Here is a 19,799-nt window from a genome sequence, read left to right as displayed (position 1 = left end):
TAGTCCCTCCTCTCCAGTTAGCCCTGGGAAGCATAGGTAAGTGCTGGCCAGCCCAATGTCCCCCTGACTTCTGACTGGAGGCTGTCAAGGAGATGTGGACCTTGGTTTATAGGCTGGCTCTTCATCAGAGAGTGGAAATCCCAGGCATGATATTTGCACAGTCCTGTATGTATGAGGGGTATGGCAGCCAACTACCCCATTACAGGTAAATTCTTAGAAAGCCCTGCAAATGTAATGGGCCCTGGGAGGGAACAGGCAGGGCCTTCAGAGTAAGTGTATCCCTTATTTCCTGAAGGAGAATGGCTTCAGGGCATTAAAGTCCTTGGACTAATGGAGGAAGCCTCTATCAGCTGAGGAAGGGTACCCAGTTCCTAACAGGAGTCAACTGACGATACTGACCAACAGTGAGGGATCCCTCCCAGAAAGAAGGGGGCTACAGAGGGCAGTGTCCCTGTTAGGCCTTAGACTGTGCCCCTTAGGCCTGGTGACATGGTGAGTCCTACTCACTTCCTTCCAGAACATCTCATGGAGGTAAGGAACCTCATCCTGATCAAAGGGAGCAGCCACAGCTCAACAGAAGTATGGTTTCCAGATTGTGCCAGAAGCCAAGGTAAGGACCCTGATGACTGAAAAGACCACCCACCTCAAAACAATGGGGCAGAACATATTCCTTCCACTACTGTTTGCCTCAGTAGTGGAAGACCACAGGCTGTGGTGGCCTGATGAGGCAAATTCCACCTCTTCCTTGAGGGTCTCAGGGAATTGGGGGCTTGAGGGGAGAAGCCTTAAGGTAAGTCAGTGAATATTTCCAGGTTGTAAATATTTCAAGATTATTTGTAAGTCAGGGTGAGGATGGTAAAGAATGCGGGAATACACATACCAGGATGGCCACATAGAATCGTCCCTACTATCAGGCTAGAAGGTCCCAGGCAGAGTTGTCAGCCCAAGGGACCCTTCAGTTCTGACCAAGGAGTAGCAGGAAAGTTAGGGTTTTGGTCTGATGGTGGTGGTCCCATGTCAACAGAGAGGGGGGGATCTTGGGCTTGGCTGAGAGTCAAATTTGGGACCCCGATTTGGAACGGTGATTTGGGGCCCTGAGCAGAACTGTCTTTCATCCTCAACCAGCTTCCAGAGCTTTCATCCTTGTTAGACTATGGGCAGGGGTAGCTAGATAAGGCCACCCTTATTTCCTCCTCCAGGCTCACAGGGAGGTAAGAGTCTTACTATGAGGAGATAAGCCTCAGGTCCAGAAGGAGGGGATTCCCCAGGCCCCACCAGAAGTCAAATTGTGGAGCCCGAGTGGAGACGGAGGGGTCTACCCATCCCTGAATAGAGACAAAGCGTGTCATGCCATAGCCTTTGATAGCAGTTCTAGAAAGCTCAGGGGAGGGCTGTCAGGCAAGGCTCTCCCTCACTTCTTTCTATCAGACCTTCTTTTTGTCATTGTTGAATCACTAAGTCGTGCCTGACTCCTTTTAGATTCATGGACTGTAGCCCCCCAGGCTCCTCTGTCCATGAGATTCTTCAGGGAAAAACTGGAGTGGGTTGCCATTTCCTCCTCCAGGGAATCTTCCCAACCCAGGGACTGACTTAGGTCTCCTGCAGCTCCTGTATGTACCACAGGCAGATCCTTTACTGCTGAGCCACTAGAGTGGCCCTATTTCAGGCCTAAGGGAGGTCAGGTCTTTGCTGGAAAGTGCAGCCACCAGTCATGAGAAAGGAGGGATATGGTGCCTTCCAGGCACTGTGGCAGATGCTTTACAATTACCACCACATGGCACCAGTCCCTCCAGACAGGGCTTGTCAAACTCACTTCACAGATAAAGAGCCTGAGGCGCTCTCAGAGAGTTTAATGACCTGACACACTTCCCATGGCTGGTAAGTGACAAGGATGGTCGTAGGCCCTTGAGTTGACTTAGTCTAAAGCTCGCCCTCTCACTCCTGCAAGCCTGAGCTGACCTTGTGCCCTTAATTCCCTGTTTATTTTCATTACTGAGAAATGTATCAGAAGCAATAAGAAGAAGGACTCTCAGGTCAAACTGTTGTAATACATAGCTAGAGCAATAATAATAATAAAACTAAAATAAATGTGCCATATGAAGAGAAGAAACAAAGCAATAATGTTTGCTGACCATAGGATCATCTGTCCATATATATGAGGTCTCGGATAAACTTAAAAGTTCTGAAAAGTTTAAAGTTACACATAAGCTCAAAAGATCAGGATTCAAAAGCAAGTCATCTCAGAGCCATTTCTTTGCATAAAGAAATATCTATTGGACATAAAATACAAAGTTTCTTTATTCGAACATAAGTTGCTGAGAAGTCTGGCTGAGGGAGAGAAGGGACAACTTACCATGTTTGTTTCTCTCACGGGTCTCTACCTGGGCCCCCTTACTTATGCCATGGATTTCCCATCTGTCATCCCTCCTAGGACAGGGACTCCATCTCTGCAACACCTACAGTAGGGAAACTGCTTGGGGCTTTTCAGGGATGTGACATTTCCCAAGAAGCCATTTATCAAATGGGCAAGGGCCTATAGGAAGATAGCCATGCATCTGGACTGAGGAAAGCAATACCCCCAGAATATTAGGTATAAGAAGGCTCCAGGCAGAGCTCTCAAGCTGAACATCTCGCTCACAGTACAGTTGTCAGGGGCTTGAGACCTTTGGTCTAAGGAGGGCAATCTCAGGTCAGAGAAGGAATTGTCAGATATATATGTAAAGCCCCTTAAAGAGAAGTAAAGAAATAGCCACCCAGAACCACTGGGGTTCTGTAGCGTCCACTTCCTGCTGTCAGCCCTGGGAGTTCCTGAATTCCATCATAGAATGAGGAAGAGAGAGGCCTTGAGAGCTGAGAGAGACAGAGTGCTACTGCCATGGGCAGGGCATGTTCCAGAACCAAGTCCTCCAGCTCCTCCCACATAGTGACATCCAGGGCAGATCCTTCATCTTGAGGTTGAAAAGAGACATAAGTATTCCAAGTAACTGAGTGCCAAGATGGAGCTGAAGGGAACATATTTCATGTCTTTCTTTGTTCTTGCTTGACCTCAGTAACTGGGAGATGTATCTTTTTCTGTTTAGGGCTTTCTTTTTCTTTTTTGGTACTCTTAAAATACTCTTCCTTGTAATCGAAAGTTTATTTGACTTCCGTATCTGTGTTTATGAACAAACTATATCCCATTTCTTGCTGTATTTCAGTGTAAGTATAAACGTTTTGGTATTTTGTATAATGAATCAAATCCTTGAATCTCCTTTTGTGGTTCAGAACAAGATAACATGTCAAGAGAACTGGCATTTGCTTGCCAACGTGAATGAACACAGAAAAATTGTTGGTATCAGGAAATAAAGAAAACGGTCCTGATTGAGTGGCATCTGTAATACAGTGGAATGGGAATTCCCAGCCCCTGTATCCCCTCAGCAGCCCAGATTTTAACATTGTATAAGTAACAAAATACCCTTATAGAAGTTTCAGAATGCAATTAAGAAATTGCAGTACCACGGGTAAGCATATAGCTTAGATCAGCTGTACTTGAAGTGGGTAAGAACAGCAATTTGACTTTATTGGCATCAGCCCTTGTCTCAGGCTGGCACAGTTCAGTGCCAAGAGAGATTGTGACCTTTCTTGGTGGGGAAAAGTGAGAGTGGGGTGAATGTTCCGGGTGTCCAGGAATATGTTAGAACTCTGAAATGAATTCAAGAAAGCTGCAGGACACAAAATAACAGACAAAAATGAGTAATGTTTGTAAACATTAACAACAAACCATCTGAAAAAGAAATTAAGAAAACAGTTCTATTTCAAAAACGTCAAAAGAATAAAATACATAGAAATAAATTTAACCGAGGAAGTAAAAGATCTACACACTGAAAACAAGGAGACATTGATTGAAGAAAGTGGAAAAGATCAAATAAAATGATGTCCCAACTATAGGGATTGGAAGAATTCACATTGTTAAAATATTCATACTACCCAAAGTGATCTACAGATTTAATGTAATGTGTGTCATAATTCCAGTAGAATTTTCCAGAGTAATAGAAAGGCTAAAATCATATGACATCACAAAAGACCTTGAATAGATAAAGTAATCTTGACAAAGAGGAGCAAAGGTGTAAGTACAGTGCTTCTTGATTTTGAACTACAGTACAAGACAGTGTGATACCAGCATAAACATAGACACACATACCAATGGAACAGAATAGAGCCATGTATAAACCCACGCATATATAGGCAAGTAATTCTTAACAAAGGCACGAAGAATACAAAGGGAAAAAAAAAGTATCCTCAATGAACAAATAGTGTTGAAAAAACTGAAAATCTGCCTGCAAGAGTAAAACTAGAGTCTTATCGTACATCATACTAAAAAAAAATGGATTTAAGACTTTAAAATGAGGCCAGAAATCATAAAATTCTTAGAAGAAAACATAGGGGAGAGCTCCTTGTCATTGGTCATGGCAATGTTTTGTGTTTTTTTGTTTTTAATTTGACAACAGAAACACAGACAAGAAAAAGAAAAATCAATGGGGCTACATCAAATTAAAAAGATTCTGTAGAGCAGTGGAAACAATCAACAAAATGGAAAGGTGAAATAGAAAAAGTTTGTAAGCCATATAGCTGATAAGTTAATATCTAAATTATAAAAGGAACTCATACAACTCAATTACAGACTAGTTAATCAAAAATAACTAAAAAATGAGCAAAGAACCTAAATATTTCTAAGGAAGACATAGAAATGGCCAAAAGCTATGTGAAAAGGGGCTCAGCATCACTAATCATCAGTGAGATGGTAATCCAGACCACAATCACAGATCACCTCATACCTGTTGGGAGAACTATTATCAAAAAGCCAAGTGCTAAGAAGTGTTGGCAGGGGTGTTGAGAAAAGGGAACCTTTGCCCACAGTTGCTGGGAATATAAATTGGCACAGCCACTATGGAAAACAGTGTGGAGGCTCCTCAGAACATCACAACTGTAGCTATCGTGTGACGCAGCATTGCCACTTCCTTGTGTGCAGTCGACCCTTGAACAACACAAGACTGAACGTGCAAGGCCACTTATAGATGAATTTTTTTCAATAAATACATGGGAAAACTATTCCGAGATTTGAGATGACTTGAAAAAACTCACAGGTGACTCACATAGCCTAGAAATATCAAAAATTAAGGAAAAAGTGTCATGAATGCATAAAATTTATATAGATACTAGTCTATTTTATCACTTACTGCCATAAAATATGCACAAATATGAAAAGGTTAAATTTATCAAAAGTTGTGCACACAAACACAGACACACACACACTTATGGACCATGAATAGCACTATTCATCTCTGATGAGCAGTTTCTATAGTAAACTGTGATCTCAAAAAAAAAAAAATAATCACCATGGTTCTCAGGTATTTCTCACTGGGTTTAGTACAATACTGTAAACCTTGAATAACACCATTGAACTCATATGAAGTGCCGCTAGTGGTGCTGGAAGTGCTCTCAAGAAACAGAAGTCATGACATTATATGAAAAAGTTGAATTACTTGTTGTGTACCACACTTTGGGTCTGCAGTCATGGCTGCCACCATTCCAAGATGCCATACTCCTTTTCCTATTTGGAACCAGTCTGTTGTTCCAGGTCCAGTTCTAGCTGTTGCTTCCTGACCTGCATACAGATTTCTCAAGAGGCAGGTTAAGTGGTCTGGTATTCCCATCTCTTTCAGAATTTTCCACAGTTTGTGGTGATTCCCACAGTCAAAGGCTTTGGCATAGTCAATAAAGCAGAAATAGATGTTTTTCTGGAACTCTCTTGCTTTTCTGATAATCCAGTGGATGCTGGCCATTTGATCTCTGATTCCTCTGCCTTTTCTAAAACCAGCTTGAACATCTGGAAGTTCATGGTTCCCATATTGTTGAAGCCTGGCTTGGATAATTTTGAGCATTACTTTACTAGTGTGTGAGATGAGTGCAATTGTGCGGTAGTTTGAGCATTCTTTGGCATTGCCTTTCTTTGGGATTTGGAATGAAAACTGACCTTTAAAGTCCTGTGGCTGTCTAGGTTGATCAAAGCTTTTCTTCCTAGGAGCAAGCATCTTTTAATTTCATGGCTGCAGTCATCATCTGCAGTGATTTTGGAGGCCCAAAAAAATAAAGTCTCTCACTGTTTCCATCGTTTCCCCATCCATTTGTCACGATGTGATAGTACCATGTCATCTGCAAACAGTGCGAGTTTTACTTCTTTTTCAACTTGGATTCCTTTTATATCTTCTCTGCTCTGATTGCCACAGCTAGGGCTTCTCAAATCATGTTGAGTGAAAGTGGAGACAATGGACATCGTTGAGATTTTCATATTAAGTGAAGTTAGACAAAGAAATATCACTCATATGTGGAATACAGTTTTAAAAAATGATACAAAGGAACTTATTTAAAAAATAGAAACAGACTGAACAGGTATAAAAGATGAACTTATGGTTACCAAAGAGCAAATGGGGCAGGGAGGGAGCAATAAATCCAAAGCTTGAGATGAACATATACACATACTGTATATAAGGTAGATAGCCAACAAGTATCTACTCTATAGAGCAGGAAACTCAATATTCTGTGATAACTTATATGACAAAAGATTCTTTAAAAGAATGGATATATGTAGACATATCACTGAATCACTTTGCAGTACACCTGCAACTAACACAACATTGTAAATCACCTGTACACCAAGAAAATTTAGAAAAGAAAATCACTGAGTAAACAGATGTGTCTGGACAGGTTTTAATGCAGATGGAAGTGTCCTATTCTGGGGGGAAATGCCACAAAGTACATGCATTGGTAAGGAAGGGAAGTGAACTCCAGGATTTGAGACAGACTGAGATAGGCTAATTCTATGATTTTGTGCAAATGCCATCAGGTTTTTGTGCAAATGATCAGGACTCCCCTGATCAGGACTCCCCTTGCCTATAGAGCTGCTAACCCTGAGCCTTCAAGGGAAACGATAAACACCATCTGTCAGTCTTTTGGTTGTACAACGAGAAGGCCGGACAGCAGGAACCTTTGGGGGGATTGGTGTCATCAGTGCTTCATCCCTGAATTCAGGAAGTACCTTTCCGGTTACTGACTGCCTTTTAAAATTCTTTCAATATTGGACAATGCCTTGGCCACCCAGAACCCCGTGAGGTCAACACTGAAGGTGTCAAAGTGTCTCCTTTCCCCTAAACACATCTCTAAGTCAGCCTATGGATCAGAGGGTCGAAGGGACCTTTAAAGCTCATTACACCTGGTACTCTATGGAAATGATTGTCAGTGCTATGGAAGCGAACCCTGATAGAACATCATGAAGTCTGGAAGGATTACACGACTGAAGATGCAACTGTTGTCTCTCTCTCTCTCTCTCACACACACACACACACACACAGCCCATGAAAGCCCAAACAATAAATTCCTGCTAAATAAAACTGTCCAGGTGTTGTGCATGCCTTCACAGGATTTGTGACAGAGTCAGTCAAGGAAATCATGAAGGAGACTGTGGATATGACATGAAAGGGTGGGAGAGGGTGAAGAGTCCCAAAATACAGATCTTGGAAAAATCCAAGCGCTAGCAGACCCTGCAGCAGAGGAATTAACAGAATACGACTTGATGGAGATGAGTGGTTCCGAACCAGAGCTGGATGATGAGGGAGAAGACCTAGAAGCAGCAGTGCCAGAAAACAAACTGGCATTAGACAATCTGGCAGAAGCGTTCTGAGTTCTCAAGACTGCTTTTGACTCTTGTGTGGCATGGACCCTTCTGTGATATGGGCACGGAAACAAAAGCAAATGGTGGAAGGAGGACTGATAACACGCAGAAACGTTTTTAGAGAAATGAAAAAGCAAAACCTTCAGACAGAAATTACAATGTACTTCCATAAAGGTACCCCGAGTGTGCCTGCTTGCCCTGCCTCCCCTTCCACCTCCTCTGCTCTTCCATCTCTGCCACTCGGCAAGGTCAAGCCCTCCTCTTCCTCCTCCTCAGCCTCCTCAGCAAGAAGGTGTCAGGAATGAAGACCTTCATGACGCTCCACTTCCACTCAATGAGTAGTGAATACTCACTGTGCCATACCGGTAATAATCTTATCTGTTGGGTATGTGTGTGAGTGTCTTTGTGCTAAGAGCTAATAACTGTAGGCCAGGACTGTATGAGATGTTTCTGTGTCACCATCGTCATCATCACCACCAGCTAAGTATTCATCACGTAGAACATGGCGTGCAAGACTTGTATTGAAATGGATAGCCTACCATTGCATAGGCAGAAGGTGAGTGATATTTAATATAAAGTTAGTAATGTTTCATTTTATTATTGCTTTATAACTTTAGTTTCAAAGAATTGTATTATTGCACACTGTCCCACCTCTCTCTTGTCAATGGATAAACTGCCCATCAGCCTGTCCTCACAGGTAAGTGTTTTCTCTTAAAGTAACAAGGTTTTCAGTAGTGTATTATAAGTATTACCATAATAGTGTATGCTATCAAAATTTTTAGCTATTCATTCATTACTGTATATGCTCGGCTACCATGAGGCAATCCTATCGATTACACTAGGCTACTATAAAGCAGTCATATTGCTGCTTCCTCATTATCAAAGCTTGAATCATTATACCTGTAAATAAATATGAATTTCTTTTCATATTATTTTTTCATGGTTGATGTTTAGTGTCTTGTATGTGTAGTCCTTTGTGTCATATAAGACAATATAGATGTCGGTACTTACAGCCAATTTTTCTTATAAATGGATGCTGTAAAGTTACAATGTTGATAAATACAGTACTGTGAATATATTTTCTCTTATAATTTTCTCAATAACATTTTTTCTCTAGCTTACTTTATTGTAAGAATACAGAAGAAAATACTTATAGCATACAAAATATGCATTGACTGTTTATCAGTAAAGCTTCCAGTCAACGGTAGGTTATTATTAGTTAAGTTTGGGCAGAGTCAAAATTATACAGGGATTTTGACTGCATGGGAGTTGGTGCTTCTAAACTCCACATGGTTCAAGGGTCAATTGTACATCCAAAGGAAGTGAAGTCAGTATCTCAAAGAGACATCTTCACTCCTGTGTTCATGGCACCATTATTTACAATAGCCAAGATACGGTAACAACCCAAAATCTACCAACAGATAAATGGATAAAGAACATGTGGTAGACACAGACAATGGGGAATAATTTCACCTTAAAAAGTAAAGAAATCTTGTTATATGGGACAACATGGAGAGACCACAGGGATATTATTCTAATGAAATAAGCCAGTCTCAGAAGGACAAATGCTCTATGGTTTCACTTATATGAGGTATCTAAAGGTTTTTCCAGTAGTCATGTATGGATGTGAGAGTTGGAGTGTGAAGAAGGCTGAGTGCCAAAGAATGGATGCTTTTGAACTGTGGTGTTGGAGAAGACTCTTGAGAGTCCCTTGGACTGCAAGGAGATCCAACCAGTCCATTCTGAAGGAGATGAGCCCTGGGATTTCTTTGGAAGGAATGATGCTGGAGCTGAAACTCCAGTACTAGAATACTAGAATGGGTTGCTATTTCCTCCTCCAGGAGATCTTCCCAATCTAGGGATTGAACCTGAGTCTCCTGTGTGTCCTGCATTGGCAGGTGGATTATTTACCTGGGAAGCTTATAATGGAGTATTACTCAACCTTAAAAAGAAGGAAACTTTTTCACTTGCAATAACAGAGATGACCTAGAAGACATTGTGCTAAGTCAAATAAGCCAGACACAGAATGACAAATACATGATACCACTTAAATGAGGAATCTAAAACAGGCAAACTGATAGAAGCAGGGTAGGATGGTGATTGCCAGGGCCTGGGAGGGGGCATAATGAGGAAGTGATTGTCAAAGGACACAGATTTTCAGTTATACAAGATGAATAATTTCTAGAAATGTAATGTGTAGCATAGAGCCTATAGTTAACAATTCCATATTGGATACTTAAAGTTTTGCTGAAAGGATAGATGTTATGTTAATTTTCCTTGCTCCTCCTCACCTCCACAAAAATAAATGAGTAAATCAATAAAGAGCGTAGGAGGAAACTTTTGGAGGTAAGGGACACGTTTATGGCATAGATTGTAGCGGTGTTTCAGAAGTGTATATTTATTTCCAAACATCGAGTTGTATACATTAAATGAGTACAGCTTTTTTATATGATAATCATATCTCAATAAAGTGTTTTTTTTAAAAAAAAGAGCAGATATTTGGTCTTATTTGGGGTTGTAGTCTGAGCATAATGCAAAGTGTACAGTAGGCACTTTATATTTAATCAATAAAGGCTGAAAGAAAGAGTATAAATAATGAAAAGATAGTTAATTTTTGGTTTACCTAACTCCTTCTTGTGCTTTTTCTTCTAAAATTAAAGTTATATGCCTGTATTTGCTTATATTATTTATGAATGTAAGATAAATTCTAATGGATTAGGCCACATGCTTATTCTCTTGGTTATTTCCCAATTATTATTTGAGAAGGAGCTCTTTTTTTTTCTCTTGGTGAAGCATACTGGACCATCCCCAACCAGGGACCAAACCCACCCATGCCCCTGCATTGGGAGCAGGGAGTCTTAAACACTGGACCAACAGGGAAGTTCTGAGAATGAGCTTTTTGGTAGGCTTACTGTGGATGCTTTTTAAAAAACTGGCACAACAGCAACCTCCAAAACAAGATCTAGCCCCTGTCCATTGAGTTTTAGAGTCTAGGAGGTACTATTATATGAAAAGATGGTGAGATACTCTCTATGAGCAAAAGCAGGGTCTCCAAACTTCAGGCCTCCAACCAGTACCTCCTGTGAAATCAGCAGCGGCATTTATATTAGAAATAAAATTCACAATAAATGGAATGTGCTTGAATTAGCCCAAAACCATCCCCCATTCCCAGTCTGTGGAAAAATTGTCTTCTACAAAACCAGTCCCTGGTGCCAAAAAGGTTGGGGACTGCTGAAAGAACAAGTCAAAAGCAGGGGTAAGGAGGGCAAGCGCTTGGAGTTGAAAGCAAGTGTAAATGGCCTGCAGTGAGGCAATTTGGAGCCTTGTTGTTGTTCAGTTATTAAGTCATGTCCCACTCTTTGTGACCCCGTGGACTGCAGCTCACCAGGCCTCCCTGCCCTTCACTATCTCCCGGGGTTTTCTGAAACTCAAGTGCATTGTCAGTGATGCCACTGAACCATCTTGTCCTCTGCTGTCCCCTTCTCCTCCTACCCCAAATCTTTCTTTCCCAGCATCAGGGTCTTTTCCAATGAGTTGGCTCTTTGCATCAGGTGGCCAAAGTATTGGAGCTTCAACTTCCACATCAGTCCTTCCAATGAATATTCAGGGTTGATTCCTTGAGGATGGTCCAAGGGACTCTCAAGAGTCTTCTCCAAGACCACAGTTAGAAAGCATCAATTCTTTGACACAGCTTTCTTTACAGTCCAACTCTCACATTTGTACATGACTACTGGAAAAACCATAGATTTGACTATAGGGACCTTTGTCAGCAAAAGTATATCTCTTTTTTAATACAATGGCTAGGTTTGGAGCCTTAGGAAAATGCAGGGCCTTCAGTGAGCAGTCATTTTAATTGAAGTTGTCTTGTGGGCTAGAGATACAGTGGGAGTGGTGGGCATGGCCAGATTCTCAGATGGAGGGCCTCAGAGAGTCCAAAGACTCCTGCACTGGTGACCTTTACCCTGGGTTGAGGGAGCCAGAGACCAATTAAAATAAATAAATTTAAAAAAATAAAAGAAAAAAGAAAGTACTTAATTATTTTTATCTTGTGTGTAATTGGGCAAATTCTAGGCAAGTTCTAGATTTTTTGTTGGTAATTAATACATGGAAATATTGGTTATTTAGATGAAAAGGTAGCTAGGAGGGCAGATACTGCTGCTGCTGATACTGCTAAGTCGCTTCAGTCGTGTCCGACTCTGTGCGACCCCAGAGATGGCAGCCCACCAGGCTCCCCCATCCCTGGGATTCTCCAGGCAAGAACACTGGAGTGGGTTGCCATTTCCTTCTCCAATGCATGAAAGCGAAAAGTGAAAGTGAAGTCGCTCAGTCGTGTCCGACTCCTAGCGACCTCATGGACTGCAGCCTACCAGGCTCCTCCATCCATGGGATTTTCCAGGCAAGAGTACTGGGGTGGGGTGCCATTTCCTTCCAGGGAAGATACTGGTCAATGACAAAAATTCTAAGAACTTTGAGTTGTATCCAACTGGGAAAGGGTCTACCTCAAGCACATTCTATGTTACATCCTGTGGTGTGACTGTTACATGATTGTCCTTGCTAGGCAACATTTAAATTCACTGTGATTTTTCTTTGTCTTGGAGTTTGGTTAATGTGCTGGAGTTCAGGAGGTTAGTGAAACAGCATGTGAAAAAATTGACCAGCTTAAACTGCTTTTGCCTCCTCAAAAAGATTGTTGATTAATCACACCTTGAGTCATTTTACAAGAAAGGACTGCATGCGTCCAGGAAGGAACACATGACCTCAGCATGACCCCGGAGCCAAGATCCTCAATCTGGGGAACTCAGAGAATACAAATGTTGCCCCAAGGGCCATTGCAAAATGAGAAGTCCTTCAAGAAGGAAAGCCTGGCTTCCTGTAACCTGAGTAGCTGAAATGGACTAATTGAAGACTAGCAAATTAGCTTCCAAGTTAGAAATTCCCGTGACCCCTTAGATTTCACCCAAGCTGCTGGATTGAAGAGAGATTTGATACCTTGCCTCCTGCCTTGGTCGGCCTTGCAGTAAAGCTCTTTTCTCAAAAAAGGGAGGCCTGGCGTGCTGCAATTCATGGGCTCGGAAAGAGTCGGACATACTGAACTGAACTGAATATTCCATTGCACCACATCTGCATTATTCATTTCTCTGTAGATGGACATTTAAGTTACTTCCATGTCTTGGCTAATGTAAATAGTGTTATAATGAAGATTGAGTGCATGTGTATTTATGAATCATAGGTTTCTCTGGATATGTGCCAGGAGTGGGATTGCTGGATCATATGGTAACTCTACTTTAAGTTTTTCATGGAACTGCCATAACGTTCTCCATAATGACTGTGTCAATTTGCATTCCCACCGAGAGTGCCAGAGTGTTCCCTTTCTTCCACACTCCATCATTTATTGTTTGCAGATTTGGGGATGATGGCCATTCTGGCTGGTGTGAGGTGATACCTCATTGTCCTTTTCATTTGCATTTCTCTGATAATTAGTGATGTTGAGCATCTTTTCATATGCTTTTTGGTCATCTGTATGTCTTCTTTGAAGGAATGTTTGTTTATACACTCTGCCAACTTTTTTATGGGATTGTTTATTTGACACAGAGGTGCATGAGCTATTTATATATTTTGGAGATGATTCTGCTGTTGTTTGCTTTGTTTGCAAATATTTCCTCTCATTCTGTGAGTTGTCTTTTTGTTTATGGTTTCTTTTGCTGTGGGGAAGCTTTTGACTTTAATTAAATGTCACCTGTTTATTTTTCTTTTTCTTTTCATTACTCCAGGAGATGGATCAAAAACCATTTTATTAAAAGAAAAAAATACTGCTGCAACTTATGTCAGTGTTCTGCCTAGGTTTTCCTCTGAGGGTTTTATGGAGTCTGGCTTTACATTTCAGTCTTTGATCCATTTTGAGTTTATTTTTGTGTATGGTGTTACAGAATGTCCAGTCGAGGTTCAATGCATGATACAGGGTGCTCAGGGCTGGTGCACTGGGATGACCAGAGGGATGGTATGGGGAGGGAGGTGGGAGGGGTTTCTGGATGGGGAACACATGTACACCCATGGCAGATTCATCTTGATGTACGGCAAAACCAATACTGCCTGGAGCCAGCACAGGAGATCCCACCCATGACAAAGGTCATGAGGAAGAGGCCTGACAGGCAAAGGCAAGTCAGGACTCGAGGGACCCCTTGGACCTGCTCGAGCATCTACCCCAAAACCAGAATCTGCCTGTCCTGCTATTTTTCACCAACTCCTCTGTTACCAACGGGGGACTGTCCCTGATCGCCTTTCTCTGAAGAAAATTAACTTAGAGCTCTAGTTTATAAGTCTCCTGGGCATGTAATTGGAGTGTTTCAATTCAAACCCCTCTGATAGCTTTCTAACTTGCCTGACAGGTTTATCCGTACTTTTTCAACTACGCATGGGATTGTTTACAGCCTCCCAGCCGCGAGAGGCACAGGAAGCTTTAAACATTCTAGGAATATAGAGCCTTTTGAGGAGTTAAAAATCATTAGAATAGAACTGGTTAAGGGTTTCATTGTTTAGCCAATACTTGCTGCCAAGTTTTCATATCTTTTATTTGTTGATATAGTTGGTATATAGAAAAAACAGGTAGTAGCCCTGGCATTAGCAACATTAGATCTTTGAGTTAAGTACTTTCTTTGTTGTAACCCACTGCACCTTTGTTCTATAAGACTGTAACTTTATTTAGTACTTTGAGGGAGATACAGATTAAAGAAAAAACACTTCAAGGAAAAATGAGTTTTTTGGTTGATTAACATTTATCAAGGAAAAGAGCCATAAAATGTAAACAGGCCTCCTGGCCAGAAGAGAATGTAAATCACTTGAGAACTTTTGTATACGGAAAGGTATGCAAAAAGAAAGCCTGGTATCGATAAGGGTTAGGACTGCTGCCCCTGCATGACTCTGCATCTTCCATTATGTAAAATTTAGGGTATATAAGTTCACTTTAAAAATAAAGTTGCGAGTCTTACACAAGCTTGGCCTCCTCATGTCGTACTTTCTTTCTCTCTTTATCTCTTTTTCAGGCTAATTCCCTGGAGCGCAGGGGCCCTTTGAGATCACTTTCCTGCCTGGGCTTCTAAGACCCACTCGAGAAGGTGCCCAAGGTGGGGGCACCTTCTGCTATTCGAGAGGGTGCCTGCAGCCTACGTGAACAGTGCAAGTCCCTTGTCCAGCGCTTTACTGGCTTTCCATGTAAACCAAAATAAATCAGCCTCTTTTCTCTCCTCTATTCTCTTAACTACAAATTCTTTCCTTATCTGTCTCTGTATCTATATATCTCTCTCGCCACGCCGTCCACGCTTCAGATACCCTGGTTCCAACTGGGGCTGGTCCCCGGTACAATACAATATTTTAAAGTAATTAGCTTCCAATTAAAATAAATTTATATTAAAAATAATAAATTCATTATTTTACACGTACCTGTCCAGTTTTCAAGGCACCACTTATTGAAGAGACTGTCTTTTTCGGTTTGCTAGTGTTTTGTTCAGGATTTTTCCATCTGTGTTCTTCAGTGATATTGGCCTGTCACTTTCTTTTCATTTCTATTTTGTGTGTGCTTCTCTATCTGGCTTTGCTCTCAGGGTGATGGTGGCCTCATAGAATGAGCTTGGGAGTGTTCCTTTCTCTGTAATTTTTTTTGGAAGAGGGTGATAGAATCTCTAAGTGTTTGATAGAATTACGTGAAAAGCCATCTGGTCCAGGACATTTTATTGGAAAAGTTTAAATCACTGTTTCAGCTTCAGTACTTGTGATCCATCTATTCACGTTCTCTATTACTTCCTTGTTCAGTCTTGGAAGGTTGTACCTTGCTAAGAATCTGTGCATTTCTTCTAGATTGTCCATTTTATTTGCATATAGTTGTTTGTCATTCTTTCTTATGATACTTGGAGTTCCACACGAGTGTATTCTTAATAAAACCAGCCCTGATTACCTTGTTGTGGTGCAAGCATAAATGTAAAATGAGGGAGTATAAAGCAGGAAAAGTCTCCCCCCTCCCCACAGAAGAACGCACCCTAATCTGGGTGAGGAATTTTATACAATTGGACACATTCTGGCATTTCCTCACTAAAAAGTCTAGTCCTATTCTGTGTCAGCCAGAATAGCAGGGAGGGACGGAGGAGCCTGGTGGGCTGCCATCTATAGGGTTGCACGGAGTCAGACATGACTGAAGCGACTTAGCAGCAGCAGCAGCAGCAGCAGCAGCAGCACTACTGAACTACTATTGTATATTTGTGCATGTGTGATGTGAAAAATGAAATTTTACCAGGAAAAATAGCCATTGGTTGTGGTCTTAAAGGCCATGGGCTACATTGAGGCCTTGGAGTGAATGTATTTCCCCTGGAAATTGCCCAGACATCTAGATTTGCTTGTCGATGATCTCTGCTGGAAGGGTAAAGTATTTTGGTCATCTACCAGAAAGATTAAACCCCAGCATGCTCAGAAAGGAAGTGAGGAAATCGGTGTTTAAATGTGTGTGCTCCTGAATGGCTCTCTGAAAGTCAGCTCTCTGAGTCTAAGACAGCTTCCTGTTTCACTTTCTTCAATGTGATGCAATCACTCCCTCAGCCTCCTGCTCACTAGGTAAGTTTTTCTATGTGGAGACTGAGACAGAGCCTGAACTTCCATAGCACCCTCTTCAGTAGACAAGCATGCCCTCAGCACATGGCGGAGCAGAAATATTAGAGCCTCTGACCAAATGGGCTCCAGTCTTGGAAGTGGTGGGACAGATTCCTTGGAAGCTGGGTAGCACCTGTGCCTTTCAAGCTACAGTTTGACAACCACATAGAATAATGGAAAACTTTTCAGGGTTCTTTAAGTGAACTCTCAGATCCAAGCTGTTCACCTTGAAACTGTCCATTGTTCTCAGTGGTTTCTCCAGGGAACTGATACAGCCAATGCTTTCCAGAAACCAAACGAGGAGATGGAATTGGGTTCTAAATTAAGGGGCAAAGCCTCAAGTTTGCCCATTTTCTTCCTAGAAAGGAACAAAGCACTCTGAGCCACAGATAGACAAGCCCTGAAGGCTTTCCTACAGCTCCCATGAATGCAGGGGTTTTCCAGGGGAAGCCAACATTTCTGCCTCATCCAGAGACCTCAAGCTCCTGATAAGAGTCCTGGTTGAGGTCGATGCAATCCATGAAGGCTGGGAAGAAGCATCAAGCATTGGTAAGACAGTTGGTCCAGGCTCTGTTTGCTGGCCAAAATGTAAACTATTTTGAGCAGTAGAGTCAACTGCAAGCTCAGTTTGGGCTGATGAGTGGCCAGGAAGAGCCAAGACAGCTGACCCAATAGTAATAAATTCCATCCAGGCACCAAAATGCCAACTTTAAAGCAATAGCCTGTAAAGAGACATGTGAAGGAAACCAAGCCTCTGATGATCACCTTTCATAAATACCAATTAATCCAAGCTTGCCAATGCTTATATAACACTCCAGTCCTGGTGGTACAGAAATCTGGGACCTGGGATTATCATTTTCTACAGAATCTGAGAATCATTAACCAAATTGAGGAGGATTTCCAACAAGCTTGAAGAATGTACAAAGAGAAATGGGGGGACTGAAACATAAAACATTGACCAGTTTAAAGTGGTTTTGCCTCCTTAGGTTGTTGATTAATCAAACCTTGAGTAATTTTTAGAGGCAGCACTATGCATGTGCCAAAAAGGAGCCTATGTTTCCAGGATGACTGCAGAACCAAGAGGGTTCCGTCTGTGGAACTCTCAGAGTAGGAATGTTGCCATGGGAGAACTGTATGAAGTCCTTCAATATGGAAAATCTGGCTTCTAGCAGCATGAATAGCTTACATGAACTAATTCAAGACTAGCCAATTAGCTTCCAAGTCTGCAGTTCCCCTAAACCCTTTAATTTTACCTCAAACTCTGGATTGAGGAGACAGATTTGAGAGCCCTACTTCCTGTCTTCTTGCCACTCCACCTTGGATTAAAGTTTTTCTCTCAAAAGCCCATTCCATAGTATTGGCTTCTATGTGCATCAGGCAGCAAGCCCTTGCTGGGGAACACTAGTGACTGATAGGCCTGGAATTAGATTCCTCTCTTAATTCCTCTAGATCCAATGCTGTTATACTCCTCTTGCCCTAAAGCAGAGCTTGTGTTCCTTAACACTCAAAGGTATCTTGGGATAAAAGTAAGGACTCTGGATATATTCCAAGACACTTCTTTAGGCACAAAGCCTTGAAGTCTACATCAATACATGACAGGAATAAAGAAGAGAAACAGATGATAGGGACAGTAAGATCATCTCTCTGTGCAGTGTCAGATAACCTCAATCAGAATAGCACAAAACCATCTTGGATGGCTTTTTTCTTTAGAATTGTACTGATAGCTCAGATATGGTGACTTGGGTTCTAGATCACTGCAATAAAGTGAAAATTGCCATAGAGTAAATCATTAGGAATTTGGGGGATTCCCAGTGCTTTAAAACTTGTTAATCCTATTGTACACTTCCTAGAAGATGTCCAAAAATGCACATAGCTTAATTTACAAATGTAGGACAGTTACAATAGTAACAAAGACAACTGATCAGAGCACCATAAGAAGTAAAATAAGGAAAGAGTTTAAAATATTTAAAGAATTAACAATATGTGGAACAGAAACCCCAAGTGAATACATGATGTTGGGAAAATGGTGCCATAGACATGTTCAGTGGATGGTTACCATAAGGTTTCACTTTGTAACAAAACACAGTATTTGTGAAGCATGATTACATGCAGTACAATGTTTTAAAAGTATGCCTGTCAATCAATTAAAACAAGTCATGAAAAGAGACTGACTCTGGCTTTTGAAAAGGATGGAGCAGCATTTTTCTCTGGGAGCACACCCCATTCTGCCCCCTGCCTTCTGTGTTATTTCCCCTTCTCAGGTCAAGTCTGGGACATGAAACTATAAGGTTTGCATTAGGGACACTGCTCAAGAGTTTGCCGGGATGTGGTTTTCCCCAGGAATCTTTTAACCCAAGAGATAGACAAAATTTGGGCCCCATAGGTGAAGACTGGAGAGACAACCACCATAAAATCCAGGTCATTCAGAGACCTGCCCAAACTTGCTCTAAGGTCTAGAATGCCCAGACAAGACATTCCCTCTTAATAGCCTTGTAGTTCTCTGTGAGGTCAAAGTCTCAGTCTAAGAAGAATGGCTTCAGTTCAACAGAGGGAGAATCTCAGGTTGGAGGGTCAGGTCCCAGGACTGGCCAGGATCATGGTGAGGTCACATAGTGAAGAAAGAATTGTCACTAGAGCCACAAATGAGGAGGCTTTACAGACCCCTGCCCCTATTCCTAACCCCAGAGGCTCCAGGCAGAGTGATAGGAATGAGAAGCCTCTTCATTTCTGTCTGGTCTCAGCGAGGGAATGGATAGAACCCCAGTTCTTAGGAGGGTGACATCTTGGCCATCACCACCAGGAAGATGAGGAACATCAGTGCTAATGAGAGGGTCTCTCCCACCAAGGAAGAAGGCTCACAGAGTGATGCTCCCCCTGTCAAGGAGAGATGCTCAGAGAAGCGCCCTGTCTCCCCACTAGGGACTTGGAGAGATGAGGGCTTGGTTTGGGGGCAGGAGGACTCAAGTCTGTAGTGCGAAGTGTCCCGGGCTCTGACAGCCGGCATGGTGAGGACCCGAAGGGATGACCAATGGGACCGCTGAACACTGAACGACGGGGTGCCCACAGAGCCCCGCCCTTTCCGTCATCCCTCAGAGTTCGTGCACAGGGAAGCCATAGATTCCGGAATTGTCTTTTGTGGAAGTGTCTCTGCAAAACTTCCATGCTGGTGGCGAAGAGCTGGGACTGATGTTCGGTGCATTCGTGTGGCTAAGAGTGGATTCCCAGGACTGATCTGCAGGCAAGGTGAGGACCTGAATATGGACTCAAGGGGCCGTGTCCCTGTCCTGTAACAAAGATGACGCCAAAAGTCTCATCTCTGTGATCGGCAGGGGACGGTTCCTACAACTCTCTTAGGCCGATTTCTTCGGTATATCTTGATCTAAGACATTCTGTAAGATAAGCGATTACTTGATTGTGTAAATGAAGGAAACCTAGGCCCTATCTCCAGTCACCGGGA

This window comes from Budorcas taxicolor, chromosome X (genome assembly GCF_023091745.1).
Source record: "Budorcas taxicolor isolate Tak-1 chromosome X, Takin1.1, whole genome shotgun sequence".
NCBI classification, from domain to species: Eukaryota; Metazoa; Chordata; class Mammalia; order Artiodactyla; family Bovidae; genus Budorcas; species Budorcas taxicolor.
Note: the sequence above shows the minus strand (reverse complement) of the source record.